The sequence below is a fragment of the Microcebus murinus genome, chromosome 6 (assembly GCF_040939455.1).
Source record: "Microcebus murinus isolate Inina chromosome 6, M.murinus_Inina_mat1.0, whole genome shotgun sequence".
Taxonomy (NCBI): domain Eukaryota; kingdom Metazoa; phylum Chordata; class Mammalia; order Primates; family Cheirogaleidae; genus Microcebus; species Microcebus murinus.
In genome coordinates this window covers 18,887,666-18,907,245 of record NC_134109.1, presented here as the reverse complement: position 1 = coordinate 18,907,245, position 19,580 = coordinate 18,887,666, and positions in this window count along the sequence as shown.

The following is a 19,580-nucleotide window of genomic DNA, read 5'->3' as shown; positions in this document are numbered from 1 at the left end:
TTGTATCTTTAAAGGTAGAAAACACTTAATTCTAACTTTTCATAGTAATAAATCCAGCATATATGGTAACTATTCTGTAAGCAAAATAAGCCAAAAAAAAAAAAATCAAAATAAAGGTGTACAAGTTGTCAAAGCTATGATACATAGTTTTTCAAAATTTGCAAAATTTAAAGCACAGGAAAAAGCTGGTCATGTTCTTATTGTTTTTTTTAAACTGCATTCGATCTTTAGCTTACTACAATCTAGCTAATTAGTTCAACTGCTTAACTGTATTAATATTTTTTAGAAATCTTCAGATGGAAGTCATAGTTACATATACAATCATCAAAGGAATCTAATTGAGATATTAGTGCCAGCTACTTTAAATAGTTTTACATTATTTAGATGATTAGAAATATAATTAAGTTTTGTCTGATTTCCAGAGAAGTAATTTAAGAAGGAAGTGAATTGATGCAAGTAAAATCTTAAACCTTAAAATCAGGAGTGTTAAAATGTTGAACCCCTAAAATAACTAATTTGAAAGTAAATACGATAATAAATGGAGGAAAAATCAATACCAGAAGGTTAAAAAATAAAAATAAATTCAAATTCAATATTGATTGAAATATGTTTTCATTTAATTTTAATTTATTTTGCATGTAGATGATATAATGGAATTAAAGTAACTGAAATGACTATTCCTAGAATACTATATTATGTGACATTTAACCTATCCTTTATAGATTTATTTTTTTGCATTAAAATATTTTTTAATTATGAAAAAGTGTCTTACACTGGTGGTCACCAACTAGATCCTTCACTTAATTTGCCTGTTTTCTTTTAAGTAATTAATTAATGTAACATGTGACTGATGGCCTTACATATATTTAGATAAGATATTTCCTGGCTATTGCCCTCCTCTCTGACAGCTTTACTATTATAGGATTATCACAAATGCATCAAATTTAAGATTGTGTAAACATATATGAATATACCTGACTTATCATGTAAACAAGAAAATAGAGGTATATCACTAGATATGTATCAAAGTGTCCTAATACCTATATTCTGTTGGGTTGAGTTTTTGTTGTTGTTCAGAGAGGTCTGGAACATCTAAAGAGAAGGACATACAGCTAACAAATTTTAAGGACATAATTCTGTAAATAGTGCATATTTAAAACCTAAAATGTATGTTATCTGTTATAGAAAAGTGGATTGAGGTCAAATAACCAAGAGCTATGAATCCTCTGGGAAAGATTGTGGTCTTTATTTTGTTTGCAAAGAAAACTATCATGCTTATATGATTACACAAATTTTCTTTTAGTTTATAAAGGATTTTTCTATCTACTGTGAGAAAATGATATGAAAATAATTGAAGACATAGCATGTGTCATCAATGAGTTTACTATCTTGCTTAGAAGCTAAGAAAAATACTTAAATTACTTAAAATTTAAGACTATGAGTAATAGTATACACTGTTTATGGCATAAAAAATGGGATAGTGTTCTATTTAAAAATTCATTGTATTTAAAAATTATGATTTTTCTACATAGAAAAATCCCCCAAATCTATAAACAAGTTAGTTACTAGAAATAATAATGGAGTTTACCAACATAGATTAAAAATCACAATCTGAAAACAAAAACTGAACTGCATTTCTGTATTTGAGCAAAAAATAGGTATAATTAAATTTATATATTACCATTTAAAAATATGTAGTTAAAAACATAAGCATCATTTACTAAGGTACAATGTATTTAAGAATAAATTTAATATAATAATTCAGCACTATGTAAAAATTATAAAAATTTATTCAACTATATTGAAGAAGACCTGAATTAACAGAAACATACATATACCAATATACCATTTTCATAGATAAAAAAGTTCAATATGATAAAGATTCCAATCCTTGCTTAGTGGTCTATGGAGTCATTGTAATTCCATTGAGAAACCAACAAGTTTATTGGGCTAATTCTAAATTTTATATAGAAGAGTAAAAGCCTAAGAATAGCAAATATTTATTGAACAATAAGGATGTAACAGGCTTTGCTCTCCTACATTCCAAGATGTATTATCAACTTTTTAAAAACATTAAAATTTTAAAATGTATGATGTTGGCTTAGGGATAAACAAGTTGATCAATAAACAGAGTAGAGAGCATAGAAATAGAACCTATATACATAGTAAAACTTGACATGTGAAAAAAGTAGCATTGTAGTTCACAGAAAAAGAATAAATTACTAAACATTTTTGGATAAATTGAATAAGTATATTTTAAAAACAGATTAATAACTCATGTCATACATAAAAATTTTATACATGAGCATAAAAAGCCAAGTTTAAAATTTTAGAAGAAAACATAGGAACATATATAAATTTAGGGTCTGGGATGAATTAAAATTAGAGAAAATATCGATTACTGTTACCAAAATTAGGACCTTAACTTCATCAACAAAAATTTAGTATTCAGAATAAATATCTTGTACATATTAATAACAAAACAAGAAAAAATCCAATAACAAAATGAGCAAAAATAATAGCAGATATTACACAGGAGAAATACTGCACATCAATTTGTTTATAATAGCTGGTCAATTTATTAGATACCATCCCATTATGAGACCCTATTTCAAACCATCCAGGTGAGCAAAAATTAAAGTCTGAAGATACTAAATATTTTACCACTATAGTGCAATGCAAACTCATAAACCACTGATGATAGTAATGAAAAACAAAACTTGACACCTTCCTATAGAGAAAAATAACCCATATATACTAGGACACATGGAAAAGTATGTTCTTAACAGCATTATGGTAGTTGGGAAACACAAAATTGGAGAAAAACACATGATCTTCAAAATGATATTGATTAATAAATCACAGTATATTCCCTAAATGAAATATTTTAAAGCAATGAAAATATTAAACTAGAATATAGATAAAATCATGTACAGAGTTTAAAACTATAACATTGAAGAGAAAAAAATAATGTTATAGAAGAGTAACTATAATCTGATTCCATTTTTATAAAGCTCACTGCAAACAGAATTAAACAACATGGTGGAGTTAGTGTCCAATAGAGGGCTTGGGGAGGGAATGCATACAAATACCATGGAGTTAGAAATAAAAAGGATTTTTATTGTTTAATTTTGGTGTTAGTTTTATAATTTTATTTTAAGTTTAGACATCAAAATTCACATCCATATTATATATAATCTTTCCTGTGCATCAAATTAGACTTATAAATTTCAGACTTAGCATTGACCATGTACCCACCCCCCACAGAAAAATTTGTATAGATGAATATTAGTGTTTGGTCAATGTGGATGCAAATGCTGGTCTACCACTTACTAGTCGTGCAGACTAGAAGAGAATACATAACATTCTAAAGGATAAAAGTAATTATTACCTCCATCTCGTTCTCTAAAAAGAACAAGTATACGTATACAAAGCATGTAGCACAGTGCTTAGAATATAGTAAATGCTCATCTTCGAGTATCTAAATTTAATTACCAAGGTGACTACATCACACAAAACATCTTCAAATTAGTTTACAACTTTGGTGAGAGAAGGTGTTTTGAAAATGATTTTTAAATCAGGATTTGAAAGAGACATCATAGGTTTGAATTGGCAGGAAGGAAGAAGAGGAAAATTTTATCATGAAAAGATAAGAATATTAGAAGATCAAAAATCAAAAAGAATAAAAAAAGAAAGAAAAAAGGAGGGAAGGAAGAGAGGAAGAATGATTAGTATAGACATATAGACAGAAAATTTCAAGTTGATTGAGATAGAAGGCCGAACACACAGAATAATGAAAAAAAGATGTTTGAGACCACAGTGAGAAACTGAGTGTATTCATGGGAGTGGACAGGAAAGTGGGGGGTGGAGTTTAGTTTTTATTTTTGAATTAAACGTCTTCAAATTTGCAGCACAGCTATCATCTGTGAGCTCACTGCACATGTGCTATCAGATAGCATTATCTTCTACACGGCTCTTTCTCCCTCTCTCACTTCCTTTTTTCCTTCCTTTCTTCCTCCTTCCCTCCGTTCCCTTCCTCTCTCTTGCTTTTTCTCTCAATATCTCTCTCTCCCTCTGCCATCCTTCTTTCATCTGTGATCATCAACTTTTTGGCATTTGTTGTTAAAGTTAGCCTAACACGAATTCAAAAATAATGATTGGTTGAAAAATGCAATCAAATATTTCAATGAAGAGTACTTGGATATTTCAGAATTCATACATTTATTATTAAAGTATCTTTCTCATACACACACATATATATATATATCATATTTTTATTTTGCACATTTTCTAGAAATTTCTTTAGAAAATAGTATTTTGATTTTATATGTTTGTTATCCCATGCTTAATGCTTTAAAAATGTTGGTGCAAATTAACTAAAAATATTCCAAAAATGATCTCCTGTGTATTGCCTCCCCATGATACCCTTGAAAAGCAGTAAAATTCAAGGACTTGAGTGCACGTGGTTGACTGGGGAGGTAATTTCAGTTGACAGGAGTAAGGGAGTATAGCGAGTACGATAGGGGAAAAGACAAACCAGTAGTATGAAATGGTAGGTTTCCAATTGTCCCCATGGACTGAAGGATGTGGTTTCTCCAGGGTTTCCTGAGCAACCCACCAGAGACCTTTTAGCTTGCCTATCTGAATGAGGATGACTAGGGCATAGCCTCGTTGGCCCCAAGCCCCATTGGTTGCAGGTGGCCCCCAGAAGGTATTAATTCCTGTACTTTCAGGGCCATGTGCACCCTCAGGGGGATGGACACACTTGAAGCTCTGACTCAGGTGGGGCAAGGGTGATATACATAACCTAAACATTTGTGCCCCCATAATATGCTAAAATAAAAAAGAAAAAAAAAAAAAGACTTACTTGAGCTTGAATCTATATGGCTGTCATTGTTTTGGAGAAGACCCTGATGCAGAAAGTACAAAGTTAAGGTGGTATGCTTGAGCTGTCTCTCTGCCTGAGTGAGATATGGCTGAACTCTGCCTGGAATTTCTCCTACAGCTATGGCTGAAATCAAAATTATCCCCCTGGGATGTGATGTGAAGTATCAAAGACTTATTCCGTACACATAAGTTGAAAACTCAACTTTTTCAAAGCCATAAAGGTTAATAACTGCCTTTAGCATATCATGTATTTTAAGTATTATTAAAAATTCTTATTTTAATACCAAGATGAGCAAGTATTTGATGGAAGCTGTCAAGTCATATAACATATAAGAATAATCTCAAAAAGTTTATTATTAATTAGGTAATAAAGACTATCTTATATTTGCATTCATATTTCCCTATAATTCTCTACTTCAGCCCTCTTATTACTTTTTTGGGAAATATTTGTGATGTAAACAATATTGCTAAGTAAACTACTAGACTGACACCTTGTTTAACAACGTATCTATATGGGGCAGAAGAGGGATTTTCACTCTTTTAAGTGTCTGCAAGTACAAAATAAGAAATTACCCTCATGAGATTAGTTCCAGCACTATGAGATCACACTAAAGTAGTCAGTCATAAGATCATACAAATAATTACAAAATCTAAAATGCTTCACACATTACAGAGTGTCTTATTTTGCTAACTTGACTAAACTAATGTCTGAGGCTAGTGTTTGGGACTGATGAAGTGAAGAAATAGAAGAGATACTAATTTGAAAAATGCATTGGTGGTGTGTCCAATGACATAAGGCCATACTAATTCAGAAGATGAAACAAAAGATTGTGCTAGTTAGATATCATGAAGAGAAATTGCTTAGAAGACTATTCTTTTTTTCTCTTCGTGGATATATCAAAACAAATGACTTAAGACAAATATTCAAGTGGAAATAAATATATTTTTAAAAATATAGGGACTGTATGAAAAGATCATATAACTATATATGTCATATGCACATAGGCAGATATACATCACAAAGACCCTTATTAATGTAAACACATCTTGAGATAGCACAGAGAAGACCCTATCTCTGCTATTTATTTGTTGTATCGTCTATGGCAAAGTATTTAACCCCTCTTCTTCTTACTGCCCTAATTTTTAAAATGGAGATAGCAGTATGTCCTACATCACAGGTTGTTATGAAAATTAAGAATATTCATATTAGTCATATCAGAATATATTAATTATGTTAGTAAATTAATATTAAGTTGACCTAGGACATTTTTTTATTTATAACTCTTGCCATATCCTGTTAGTAATACCCATTTAAGTATCTTGATTCAGAAAATTAATTATATGGGTTACACTAACTAATATTCTGAAAAGCTAGGGGTTATATAATATATATATATTTTTTAATTTACAGAGAAAACCTTGTACATCACAGTCTTGCCTGCAGATTCAGTTCTACATTAAATGAAATTTAAAAGGGTGGTTCTGAAAACCTGATTATTAATTTTTCAATCTTACGCTAAGAAGTAGGATGAGAAGATTACTTTCTTTTCTTTCATATAAAGTGCTTTTGCTGTGTAAAAATTTTTGTCAAATTTTATAAGCTAAGAGAATAATTGAAAGATATTTGTGGGAAATTGTTGTGGATAATTATCATTTTGAAGACTGTTGAAGAATGATTAATTATCGGTTTTCCAAAACAGCTAACTTAAGTGGAATTTTCAAGCAACTAAAATAATCTTATATTTTTTAAAAATCAAAAACTTCATGAAATACATTACTGTGTCTTGATGTAGTTTATATGTTTTAAACTAAAATTTAATTTTGGAAGATTATGGTTAAAAATGTTCACAGATATAATTTAGTCTTTTAATTTGAATCATACAAAATTGTTATTGAAACTAATAGGAAACATTTTATCAATATTATGACATATATGATATAAAAATGTTTGCATTCAAACCCATTTCTATTACCATAAAAAATTTCAATATTTCATTTGTCAATATCATGAAAGAAAGAGCTGACAGATTTTAACAGTGTTTCACATCTGGAGTAAAATTTAGATACTGACTACTCCAAAATCTTGTTAATGCTTACAGATAAATTTCTTTCAATTGACACAAAAAATACTAAATTATATTTTTCCATTTGCTACTACCTATATATGTGAATAAAATTTTGTGTTGAAGAAGATGTTCAAACCAACTGGAAGAGTCATCCTTAAAAGCTTTGAGCAAATTTTCAGGTTAAAATATGGGGGGAAAAATAGTTCCAGAGGCCAACTCAAGTTTCTTTTTAAAATTTTGAAAATATCTCACTGGGAATTTTATAAAAATTCAAAATTTTATAACTCCCATATTTCTTTTTTGTTTCTTTTAATTATGTAAAATAAAAAGAAAACACTCTTTTGCTAAGCCCCATATGGAAGTACACAATTTCCTCCATTTATGCCATCATGTATAAGGGTCATTTTCTATATGAAACATAACAACAACAACAAAAAAACTTGGAAAAGCAATTCATTTGTGGATAAGCAGTAATTAAAGGGTCAGTTGCTATGGAATAATAAGATAAAAATACTTATCTGAGAAATTTTGTGGTTATATTGAATGATTGGGACTTGGATTGTGCAGAAAATTGTAGGAGCAGTGATAGGATATGACCAAGTTCTGAAACTTGGGGGATGATGGCAGGCCTGACAGAGAGTATGGATAGAATCAATGAGATTTGGAAACAGACTCCGTGGGAGGCCAATAGTAAAATTTCTCCAAGTTTTCTAAGATATATTGTGAATATTTTAGTTACAATGATGCCCATAATCATGAATATAAATACTTCTGTCCTGGCATTATTCCTAAATGTCTTCTTTTTTATATGTACATGTCACTTACTATGTAATTTGATACAAATTTATGCACCTCAATTGTGTTGATTTTTTTTGTGAGTGGGAATTCAGGACAGTGACAGGATTGTGGGCATGCCACATGTGGTGCAGCCAGTGTACTGTGATATATCATCATTTAACTCTTTATACCAACTCAGCTTTAAAGTATGATAATCTCAATGTGATTACTCAAAAGATCATCTTTAAGGTAATTTTCCATTTGCATTTCATTTGTAATACACGCTGAGTATGATTGAAAGTACTTTTCCTCCTTCTAAAGGACTAAATTACAACTCGAGGATATTTCATGAAATAAAGCTGCAGGAATGACCAGGTTTACCCTGAAACTTCATCAAGTGTATCTCGAAGCTTCTTACATGTACATTATGTGGCCTCAAACAGCAACCTTACGAAGGACAGAGACCGCCAATGTTTGCCAAGATTCCTGAATTCACAACATATAAATATGAAAATTCTGATGAGGATTCAGAAGGCCAACATTTGACCTTAAGCCCCATCATTTACTATTTTTGTAACTACGGGACAGTTATATTTTAGTGTGTGTATCTTTTTTTATCAAGTGTAAGACAAACATGCTCATAGAATTATTGTATTGACCAACTTTGATGGTGAACTTCAAGGCACTATGTAAATTATCAAAAACTCTACAAACAGAAAGGAAATGTGTCTAAAATAGTATATATTTTGCTCATCCTTTCTTTACCAAAATAAAAGAATTTGGTATAAGATATATAAAGTTAGGTAGTTTACTTTCACATTTTGGTCCCTCTGATCCATACTTATAAGGGAAAGAGTTAAATATCTATATTTTTAACTACACAAAAACTGAATTTGTTGTTTGGACAGTCTACAGGAGCTTGTCAAGTAAAAAGGAGTAGGTATCCATACAATAACATATAACACAAGGTTACAAAAACATAGTCACTTAATAGATATTTCTCTTGCTTCAGTTTTAGCCAGATCTCAGGTCCAGGACTTGAACCTGTAATGAAGTCTGATAAGGAATATAGTTTATTGGTGACATGGATAGTAAAACTCTCAGCTTGTGAGGCATTTGTGAATCAGTAAAATAACATATTTCAGAGAACATGCCCAAGTCAAAGAGCAAAAACACCCTCTTTAACACAACCTTGGGCAACCATAAAATACAATCTGCAATAACAGTTAAACATAACAGTTCTTTGGGGACTTATATACCAATATATAAAAGTAAATGGGTCACCAGCTTTCCAAATGTGCTTTGCCTTTGGAAAACCAAAGCTACAAAATAGGAGATGTGCTAGAGAAAAGCACAGTCTATGCATAGACATCGAAACACCTTTTGTTTCTGTTTTGTTTCCCTAGGTGAAGGTATTAGATGGTATCTCCATTAATGTTCTTGCTCTTTTGATTATTAAATAAGGCTTAGCAAAGAAAGAAGTGGCCAGGGGCTTTAGTAAGAGTTATGAAGTTTATAATGTAGTGTTCCATGAGAATTGCAGGGGTCCATGATTATTTAAAAAATATATACCCCATTATTTTTAACTGGGAAAATAATTTATTACATAGCTCTTAATGACTGAAGGTTTACGTTCTCTTAGAAATCAGCAACAAAAGCAATTAGATAGATCAGTAAGGTGACTATAACTTATAACTATTTATTGCATATTTCAAAATGGCTAGACAAGAATAATTTGAATGCTTCCAGGATAAAGAAAATTCAAACATTTAAGGTGATAAATATCCCAAGTACACTGATTTGGTTTTTACAAATTATATAAATGTATTAAACTATCACATATGCCCTGAAACTGTGCATATCTATTATACACCAATAAAATAAAAAAGAAATAATTACCCTCAGATCTTAACTGTGGATTATCAGTTGGGAGATACAATATATCAAATTGCATTCTACAATGTTACCTTTGTAAATTTGTACTTGTGTTAAGTATTCTAATTCTCTAATTGCAAGAGTAGCACAGACAAGGATTCATATCATCACCCTTGTCTCATATCTGAAAAGAAAATCTCAAGTGTGTGTAGACATGGCTAAGAGCTAAAAGGAAGAGAAGGTGAAAGTATATTTCTTATCTACCCAGATAAAGGATTGTCAAAATGCCAGCTGGTCATTTCATTACACTGATAATTATATCTGCACCATTGAATTTAGTACTTGGCAACACACTGTCTTCCTATTTTTCTGTATTTACATATATTCCTGGGACTTCCAATCTGTGGGATCAAATGGTTTACATTTGATCAATACTCAGATTAGCATGTCTGTTTCACAGCTTACTATAGCACCAGCTGATTCAAGCACCCCAGAACATGCTCCAGGTCTGTGGTCACAGTCGTCACCAGGGTTCCCACAGTGATTAGGTATGAATGGGCCTGAGGCCTCTCACTTCTTTGACCAGATCCCTCCTGATTCTGTTGTCACTATACAGCAGTTCCGATGAGTGATCAGCAAAGTCAAATAAGGGTTCGTCACTGACTCTTTTCCCCAATGGAACAAAACTCAAATGCATCTTCCTAGGGGCCAGTGTACCTGTTATGTCCTCTTTCTTTGAGCTGTAAATTGAAAGCCCACTTTCATAGAAAGTCAGTCCAAGACTCACACAGACAGGGCCACCATACTGCCGTTTTATAAATGCTGTGTTGTAATTTAAACTCCATTAAGACGCCTTGAGATCTTCCCTGCTTTCCTCTGCTTTTACCTTTATTTGTTTTCAAGATTTGGCTTCTAAATGGATTATTCTTTTTAAGCATTAAAACATAGCATATCTTTAATTTGGGCTACTTTCTACCCCCACCCACACATACAAATCCAGGGTTGGAGGCCCTGTGCAAAGTATTTCCTTAACACTTGCTATGTTTCCAACATGACTTCCACCATCTTGTATAGATTTTTCACTTTCCTATAAAATAATTCTAAATCCTAGGACTCTAGGTATAATAAAACTTTATTACATTCAATTGGATGAAGCTAAAAAAGAAAAAAAATGCAAATCAAATCAACACACATATTCAAAGTTTTTATGTTATGGCAAGAAGAAGTTCTGAGGAGATAAATAAAAAATCACATATACTTCAGGTCTACTAGGAAATAAATTTTTTTTTAATTCTATAGTAAATTTGTTACCAAAAGATCTTTACTGATCTTGAATGATTTCCTTTAAAGGGTGTTAATCATGCCCTATTAACAGTGACCCACATGTATAATATTTTCCCCCAGAGAACTGTAACTCACAATTTCGTGAAGGATATGCATCCTAGTGACAATTTTCCTCAAACAGACAGAGTCTAATAAAAGGCATGTAAATCTCACTTCTACAAAACTTTCTAATATATCACTGCATGCCAAAAGACAAATCATATCCTACAAAAAGAAAAAAAAAAGAAAGAAAGAAAAAGAATAATCTGGCCCAATAGAATTGTGTTGTTTAGTTTTGTTTAAATTTGTAAAAGAAGAACAATGATAAGAATTTAACACGGAAAATTAGATAAAGATTTCCAGAAGGTGGCATTTTGGTGAATATTTGAAAAGAAAGATGACTTACTGAGAACTGTAATAGTCCCAGCCCTAGAGACACTCCTCTGAATTTATTAGAAAATAATTATATGTATACTATCTCCCAATAGGCCCACCAACTAGTGAGCTAGGCAAGGGATAGGGAATTTAAACAATGAAGAAAAGTTAGGAAAACAAGTAATTTTCATCATATAACAACGAATCTTGTAAACTTTCAGGAATGATATACTAATAAACCTGTTCCTAAAGTTGATTAGTCAGGAGACATGAATGTTAAGTTTAATTAACTACCCAAAAGGATGGCAATGCCTATTTAAAGAGAATAAGTCAAATAGTATCCTTTTGATCAACACATGTGTTTCCACAAGGCGAGAAAATTGGAAAGAAAAGAGGAAAGAAAAATTTAGAGGAAGGAAAAACTTAGAGAAAATAAAGATATAAACTGTATTTATGTATACATAAAACAACAGGACAATCTGGATTAAATGGTGTTCTTGTATACCTAGTGATCATGGCTCCATGTGTTTGTTGCACAGATGTATACATATCTGTATATATACTGTTAACCATCATGGAAAGATGTGAATTTTATTCATCTTTAGATTTCAAATTCTTGTAATTACTCTAAATAGAGAGGCACCAAGTAGTATCACACTAATTCCTAGTTACCTCCTTTTGAGCAGGATGTCTGCCTTTTGTGACTCACTGTATGTAACCTTATTCCTGTTCCTAGCATTAGGAGCACAGTAGACATTCCATGAATATTTATGGAATGAGTCAAGGAATGAATGAATCCTGGCCTTTATGGCAGGGCATCGTAAATATCAGTAATAAAGCAATAAGACATGAAACATGAAGCCTCATTAAATTAATTGAATGATTTGAGATGCATACATTATGGTGCAATTCAAAAAACAATGCGGACTCTGCTCATTTTACAAAATGGAAAGGAAAATCAATCCTATGAGCACCCTCCATGCTCCACCACTTTATTTCTGTTCTCTGTTTTGTTAGGAACAAATGAATGAGAAAATGAATAACTGAATCCCTACGTTGAGCTTTGCCCTGTCTCTGTGGACATCTTACAGGCCAGCTCCACTGTGGCTTCTGTGGCTTCAGTAATTTGAGTCATTTATCAGACCATTTTTCTCTGACTCAAGAGAATGCATAACGAAAGCAACATTTTGTAGATTTGGAGAGGGATTCCTGCAGATAAGGGAAAATACGGAGATACTACTTTCACTTGCTCTGAAAGCAAACAAAACCTTTTTATAAGATTGCTTTTTTATAAGATTGAATGTATCATATAGCTTACAGCACATCCTGTTATCTGGTATACTGGTTAGAAATGCAGGAGATTGTGAACCCAAATATCAATTCTCAACTACATTGTCACTTCCCCCCTTTTTCCCTTTCCTGTCTATTACATTTCTTTCCTTTGCCTATGCTTCAAAGTGTGGCATATACTCTTAGCAATTGAGATAATTTTATTTATTGATCCAGTGACTTTAGGCACTTGTACAAGCAGCTCCATTAGTAGCTGCAACTGGGTACTCCTCTGGGCTCAGGATTGTAAAGAGGAGACACTTTAGGCCTGACATGTAAATTGCTCTGAGGGAGGCAGGAGACTGCTACATCCATTACTCCCATTACGGGCCAATTTGTCAGCAACTCAGAAGGCAGAGCAGTTCCATTGCAAGTCAAAGGAGACACAGGATCATCCCCAAGGCAAGAGGAGAAAGAAGATGAATTGATTTGTGACGCACTGCCAAATGACAAACTTGTATAGCAAAGGAAGCCCTACAGCCCTCCAAAATGTGGGAGAGAAGAGGGAGAGAAAAAGAAAAAAATTAAGCATGCCCATAAATAACGCATGTATGGAAGTCTCTCTCATCTTATTGTATCTCTGTGTGTGTGTGTGTGTGTATGTTTTGATCCCCATAGTATTGCTGTACAGTTGGTCTTAAGAAAATGAAATTCAATGACACTTTTTAGTTCCGTGACTAAAGAAATTGGTGAGCTACATTTAGTTTTGATCTTTGACAGTAACAGCTACCAACAGAATGTCAGAGAGAATGAATTAGGAAGCCCTGCTGAGGCTGAGAAGCATGTACATGAGCATGCATGCATGCATGCACACACGCTCACATGCACACACATGTACCCCATCACATACATCTGGAGTAACCCAGTTGCTACTAAATAAAAACTCAAATCCTCTTCTTGTTATAAAGGAGTTCATGTCTACAAACTGGTCTGCCTGCTCACTCCTTGTTTTATCTGGCACTGGTCCCCGAACAAAAATCAATCTCCAATTCCTTTTAATGTTTGGTACTAAATCCAGAAAGCAAAACAAAACATGGGAGTCTCACATTTATTACGGAACCTCTTTTATCTGGCTGGAGGGCAGCCTTCTAATCAAGAGAATGAATAAACAGTCATTTACTTACTTTCAGGGAAGAGAGGAGACAGCTCAATCTTTTTGAAGGCCAGGCGAACCAAAAGGGCCTCCAATTTGTAAATCAAAACATTAGCAGCTTGTTAATTTAGCCTGGCAATTATTAAGATGTAAAGAAGTTTGTATTACTGTGTTTATTGATGGAGGTTATAGGTAGGAGCAGAGCTACTTACTTTTCTTTTTTTGTGGAAGAAAAATATCTGGCAACTGAGACTAAGAGGACTTTGAAGGGCAGATATTTAGTGAAGCTTTTTAAAAATATCTACTGTCTTGTTTCTCAAATGCTGAACAAAAACAGGGGGCAGGGGAGAAGCCAGCAACCTAAACTGCAAGAATATTGAGACCCGTTGCCCCCTCATTTATTCAAAGGTATTATGGTATCATGATAAGATTGATGAAAAGCGTGGTATTCATTGGAATTTTTACATTCAAGCTGACAGACTGACGGAAACACACACACACACACAGAGGAATACCCAGGGTATTCCCAGAGAAAGCTCTTTCTTGTGCTTACATCTATGATACATTCATTCCTCTAACCACAGCAGTCTCTGCATTTGTGTAAGTGGCTTCACGTACAATCCGAATTCACCACTAGAAAAGATGCTCTATCTTGTACAGGGAGGGAATAGAAATCTTTGTATTTCATGTGGTACAAATTGAAGAAATAGAATATTTTGATGGAACCAAATGAACACCAGTCTTTTTGGTTTGGAGTGCTCTGCAAGTGTGGCTTTTTTCTTTATGCTGCCATTTTACAAGCCTTAATCAAAATAGTCCCACATTAGCTCTTACCCTCTCTTTCACTTTCCCCAAATTTATTTCACTCAATGAAGCTTAAAGTGGGCATGGAAAGAAGATGTCTGTGTTATGCATCATCTACCAAATTTTTTTATAAATTATAAAAAATTTATAAAATGTGATAGTTTGGAAAGGTACTAGAATTAAGTATAAGCAAATATTTCTATAATTTTAGGGTAGAAAAACTTTACAACCATCACTTTAAAAATCAAAAGGAAGGAAAAAATGGTAGATTTGATGGATTGAGAGGGGGAAAACTATAACCATGTTACATTTCAAAAAAGAACCAATGAGAATCACCATTTAGCTATTTTTATTATCTTGTTATTTTGCAGCATTATCCTCATTAATATAGAGCTGTGCATTGCTTCTCATACAGGATCATGGTACAGGTGTGCAATATTTTTTCTTTCCATTATGAGTTAGCTGTTTGCAAAACTGTGGCTACCTGCAGAGAGATGTCTTCCTGTTTTCGGGGCACAGTGACCCTCTTTTCTCACACACCTGCTCTTCCCTCCTTGGTGGCACCAGGGTGTTCCTGGCCCTTTTGTTTAATGAAGAAAAGGTTGTGAGTAGATTCACACTAAAATGTTATGTTAGTTCATATTTATTCCTTTTCTACACTGCCTGGAAAGAAGAAGGGATAGGTGAAAAGTAAGAAATTTTTACTGAATGGTAGATTTCAAGCCCAGTCATACTTGAGAATGCCATTCTCCAGTCACGATTTTTCCACCCTCCACAATGGGACCACATTGTGTATTTTGGAAGGCTCTATCTGTTCAACAGAGATGTGTTGAAAAATCAAGTTCCTGGCAAAGGAGAAAGCTGCGTCTATTAGGCAGTGATTCCCAGCAAACATTTCTCAAGGCTGACCAGTAGGCTTGGCTCTTTGAAAGCCTTCCTCTAGTCCATTAGGCAGCGTGGGCATCCCCTGAGGACTAATGCTCACTGATGATCACATTGTTGATACAATTAAGGTCTCTATCCATAAGGACTTTAAATACCTATTGTTGTGTTTTGTCATTTCCTGAAATTTTTCTTTTTTTGTTATTTTTCTAAAAAGGTTCATGAAAAGGTGAATGGTAATGGCAACATTTGAGGAAAATCCCTTAGCTCATTATGTGTGATAGATATGTGAAAAATAGGCTTAAGTCACTGCCAAAAATGTTTCTTGTGACTTTTTAGTTAATTGTGATAACTTCCAGAAAAAGGAAAAAAGAACTTTGAACTTCATGCCTTTCATAAGTAACCCTGAGCTAGGAAATCGTGCTCTTACACATTTAAATATCTTGCATTTTCCTAATTTGCATACCTATTAAAACATAACTTCAATTTAGCAATTATTTTGGCATTTTATTATTAGCATAGCTGACAATATGGATAAATTCATACCTCATGGAAGTCAGTGGGGACTTTTAATGCTTAAAGTACCTAAGGACTTAATGTGTGATTAATTAAAACCAGCTCTTTCAAACGTATTGAAAGGAATATACGGAGCCTTTATGTTTATATTATCTCCCTTTATTTTAAAATCCAAACACGATATAAAAAAACTAGTGCAACATCAATTTTTATAACTTGTATGCCAAAAATAATGAATCAAAAATGATAATTTTCTTCAAAGACAGAAAAAAAAACATTTTAAATACTGGATGTTCTATTCACTTTACTCAATAATTTGACTTTTAAAAGATTAAGATATTCAATTATGTTTATGAAATAACTTTGTATAGTGAGCATGCATCTGATTAATGACTTTCAAAATAAAAATTAAATTGGGGGCTTTTCAACCTAATACAGGCTTCATTTTTTTATAAGTTGTTTCTAATAATTTCTAGGGAAGCTTTGCTTCCTAGAAATATAGAATTAAATTAATGTCTATATAATTCGAAATCACTTATAATTTTTTTAAAATAAGTTTGGGAATAATTTGTATAATATACTCAGCTTTCTGTAATTGATTAGATTCTACTCTACTTTGGGAGTAATCTGCTAATAAAGATTAGCTAAAAGTTTGTCCTTGGGCAAAAACTAGTTGAATACATTCTTTTTTTCTTTTTTTAGCTTTTCAACAACTGTTTAGGCACTGTGTAGATGGCTTAACAAGGGCTCAACTGTTCCAGCCTTTTGCAGCAGCTCTGGCTACTCCAAGGGAAAAGCAAATATAGTAACACAATCAGGGATAATGCATTACGCATTTCAGTCTATTGTTTTAGCTTTTGTTGGCTCTCTCTTTGCCAAAATCAACATAAAGGAAGGTTAAGTCTCCAATGAAGTGCTGACAGGGAACAAATGTCACCCCAAAGTACCAACATGTATCAGTGTTTGTGTACATAAAGACAAGCTTTCCAGTCTGTCTTTTTCATGTTAGTTTTAAACCTGAGGCTGAGCATAAACTAAGAGACTTGGAAACGTGGCAATGAAGTTGCTGATGCCTCTGCTACAGTGGTAGACACAGAGCAGGTGCTCTAGAAACACTTATAAATTCTGTCCTTACACTTTAGAAAGTATCGTTAATATGCATTCTCACATTATATGTATCACACCTCATCTTTGCTTATTATTCACAATGCACAGAAGCAGTTCTTTATGCCCCAGTCACATTTGCCCTTCCCTAGCACTGTCTTACTCTTCAAAAGGCAGCATTTGATCTACTGACCTACTTTTCCATAGCCACGTATGGAACATGTCTCTCCTTGGCTCTTCAGGAAATATTTGGTTTTGCTTAAAACCAGCTCTGAGAGAACTGTCATTGTGATCTCTTGGGTAAGATTAATTCTAAAGCCTGTTAGTCTCTAGGCCAAGTTTATTACTACTAATAAATCACTGTTCAGCCACCCACTCCCTCTGTCTTCTCTCTTTTTCAATAGTCTCAAGCAATCTTTGCCCCTTACTGTCACGATGCTCAAAATTTAATAGGTTTTGCTCCTGCCTAATTCATTCGGAGGACTCCCATTAATTTCAATGTACAGGTTCATGCCCATATAGAATTTGTCAAAAGATTCTGAAGTATTAGCCTGAGCTTCCAAATCAATGGAATTTAATCAGACTTTACATAAAAAAGGTTAAAATAACAAATAAACCAAGAAAAAAAAAAAAGCATTCATCCCCTGGGGTGATCTTCTTCACATATATGTAAATTTTAATACACGATTTTAAAACAAGTTTCATTTTGAAACTGTATGTCCACTAAAATTTCTAGTTTATATTGATGTAGGCATGTAGGATATCCTGTGTTTTCTGACTTTTGTGAAGTAGTGTTGCAGCTACATATTTTAGATCATAAAGCAGATGGTTGACCTCTTTAGAGCTTCCATGGGTTGGGAATGTTAGTAATATATATGTAATGGGACATCAGATATAACATCGCACAGCCCAAAATAAAGATTTATTTTAAAAATCTGGCATTTTAAGTTACCAAGTCACTTTCCCTTGTTTTTACAATGATCAATGAAAAACCAAATACTTTGGTTTGGAGATTAGTAATCTGAATTCTTAACTTGTCTATCCAAATGCAATTCTGCTCATCCTATAGAAGAGCAATCTGATATTGTTTAAGTTAAACTAGCAATATACTTAGGGAAAATATCTACTTGCCTTCCTTCCTTCCTTCCCTTCCCACAATCATACAGTGTCCGCCTTGATTGATCTGGCCATGCCATTCTTCATTTTCAGTGATGGTGAGCTGATGATTCACTAGTGCAAATGGAACTGAGAAAACCCTGCTGGAAGTTTCTTGGAAGATTACTTTTTTTTTCAATTTCAGCATAATATGGGGTACAAATGTTAAGGTTACATATGTTGCTATTACCTTCCCTCCCCCCTTGAGTCAGAACTTCAGGCATGTCCATGCCCCCGACAATGCTCAAAGCACTTATAATGTAAATATATAAACCCATCCCCTCCCCCCACCTGTCCAACACTCAATAAATTTTTTTTATAACATTTTGGTTAGATTTTATAACTTTGTCTTAACTTAGCAAAGATTGGAGGTATGCCCTTCCCCTCCACACTGTTCGCCACATCCCTCAGATGTGGGTGTATTCCCCCACTTCCCGAATCTCTGGTGAACACCACCACCCTTTGAGCACCATATTGATAGTCAGTACCAATGTGATGGTGAGTACATGTGGAGCCCATTTATCTGAGCTTGTGTCACCTCACTTTGGAATATGGACTTAAGCTCAATCCAGGAAAATATAAGCAGTGTTAGCTCACTTTCATTTCTTAGAATTGAGTAATATTCCATTGTAAACATATACCAAATTTTAATTATCCAGTCATGAATTGATGGGAACTTGGGTTATTTGAAACCATCTGCATATGGTAAGCTAATCTTTGATAAAGCAGACAAAAATATACATTCAGGAAAAGAATCTATCTTCAATAAATGGTGCTGGGAAAACTGGATATCTACATGCAGAAGAATGAATAAGGATCCCTACCTCTCACCTCTGACAAAAATCCACTCAAGATGGATAACAGACTTAAACCTAAGACATGAAACCCTAAGAATCCTAGAAGAAGATGTTGGGAAAACTCTTTCTGACATTGGCCTAGGCAAAGAATTTTTGAAGAAGATCCTCCAAAGCAATCACCGCAGCAACAAAAACAAACAAATGGGATCTGATCAAACTAAAAAGCTTCTGCTCAGCCAAAGAAACTATCATTAGAGCGAAGAGACAATCTAAAGAATGGGAGAAAATATTTTCTCTCTACACTTCTGATAAAGGTCAGATAACAAGAATCTATCTAGAACTCAAAAGATTTAACAAGAAAAAAATCAAACAACCCCATTAAGAAATGGGCAATGGAAATGAACAGATAATTTTTCAAAGAAGACAGACTAATGGCCAACAAACATGTAAAAAAATGCTCAGCATCTCTAATCATTAGAGAAATGCAAATCAAAACCACAATGAGATATCATCTAACCCCAGTGAGACTGACCTGTATCAAGAAATCCCAAAGCAATAAATGATGGCGAGGATGTGGAGAGACAGGAACAGTGCTGG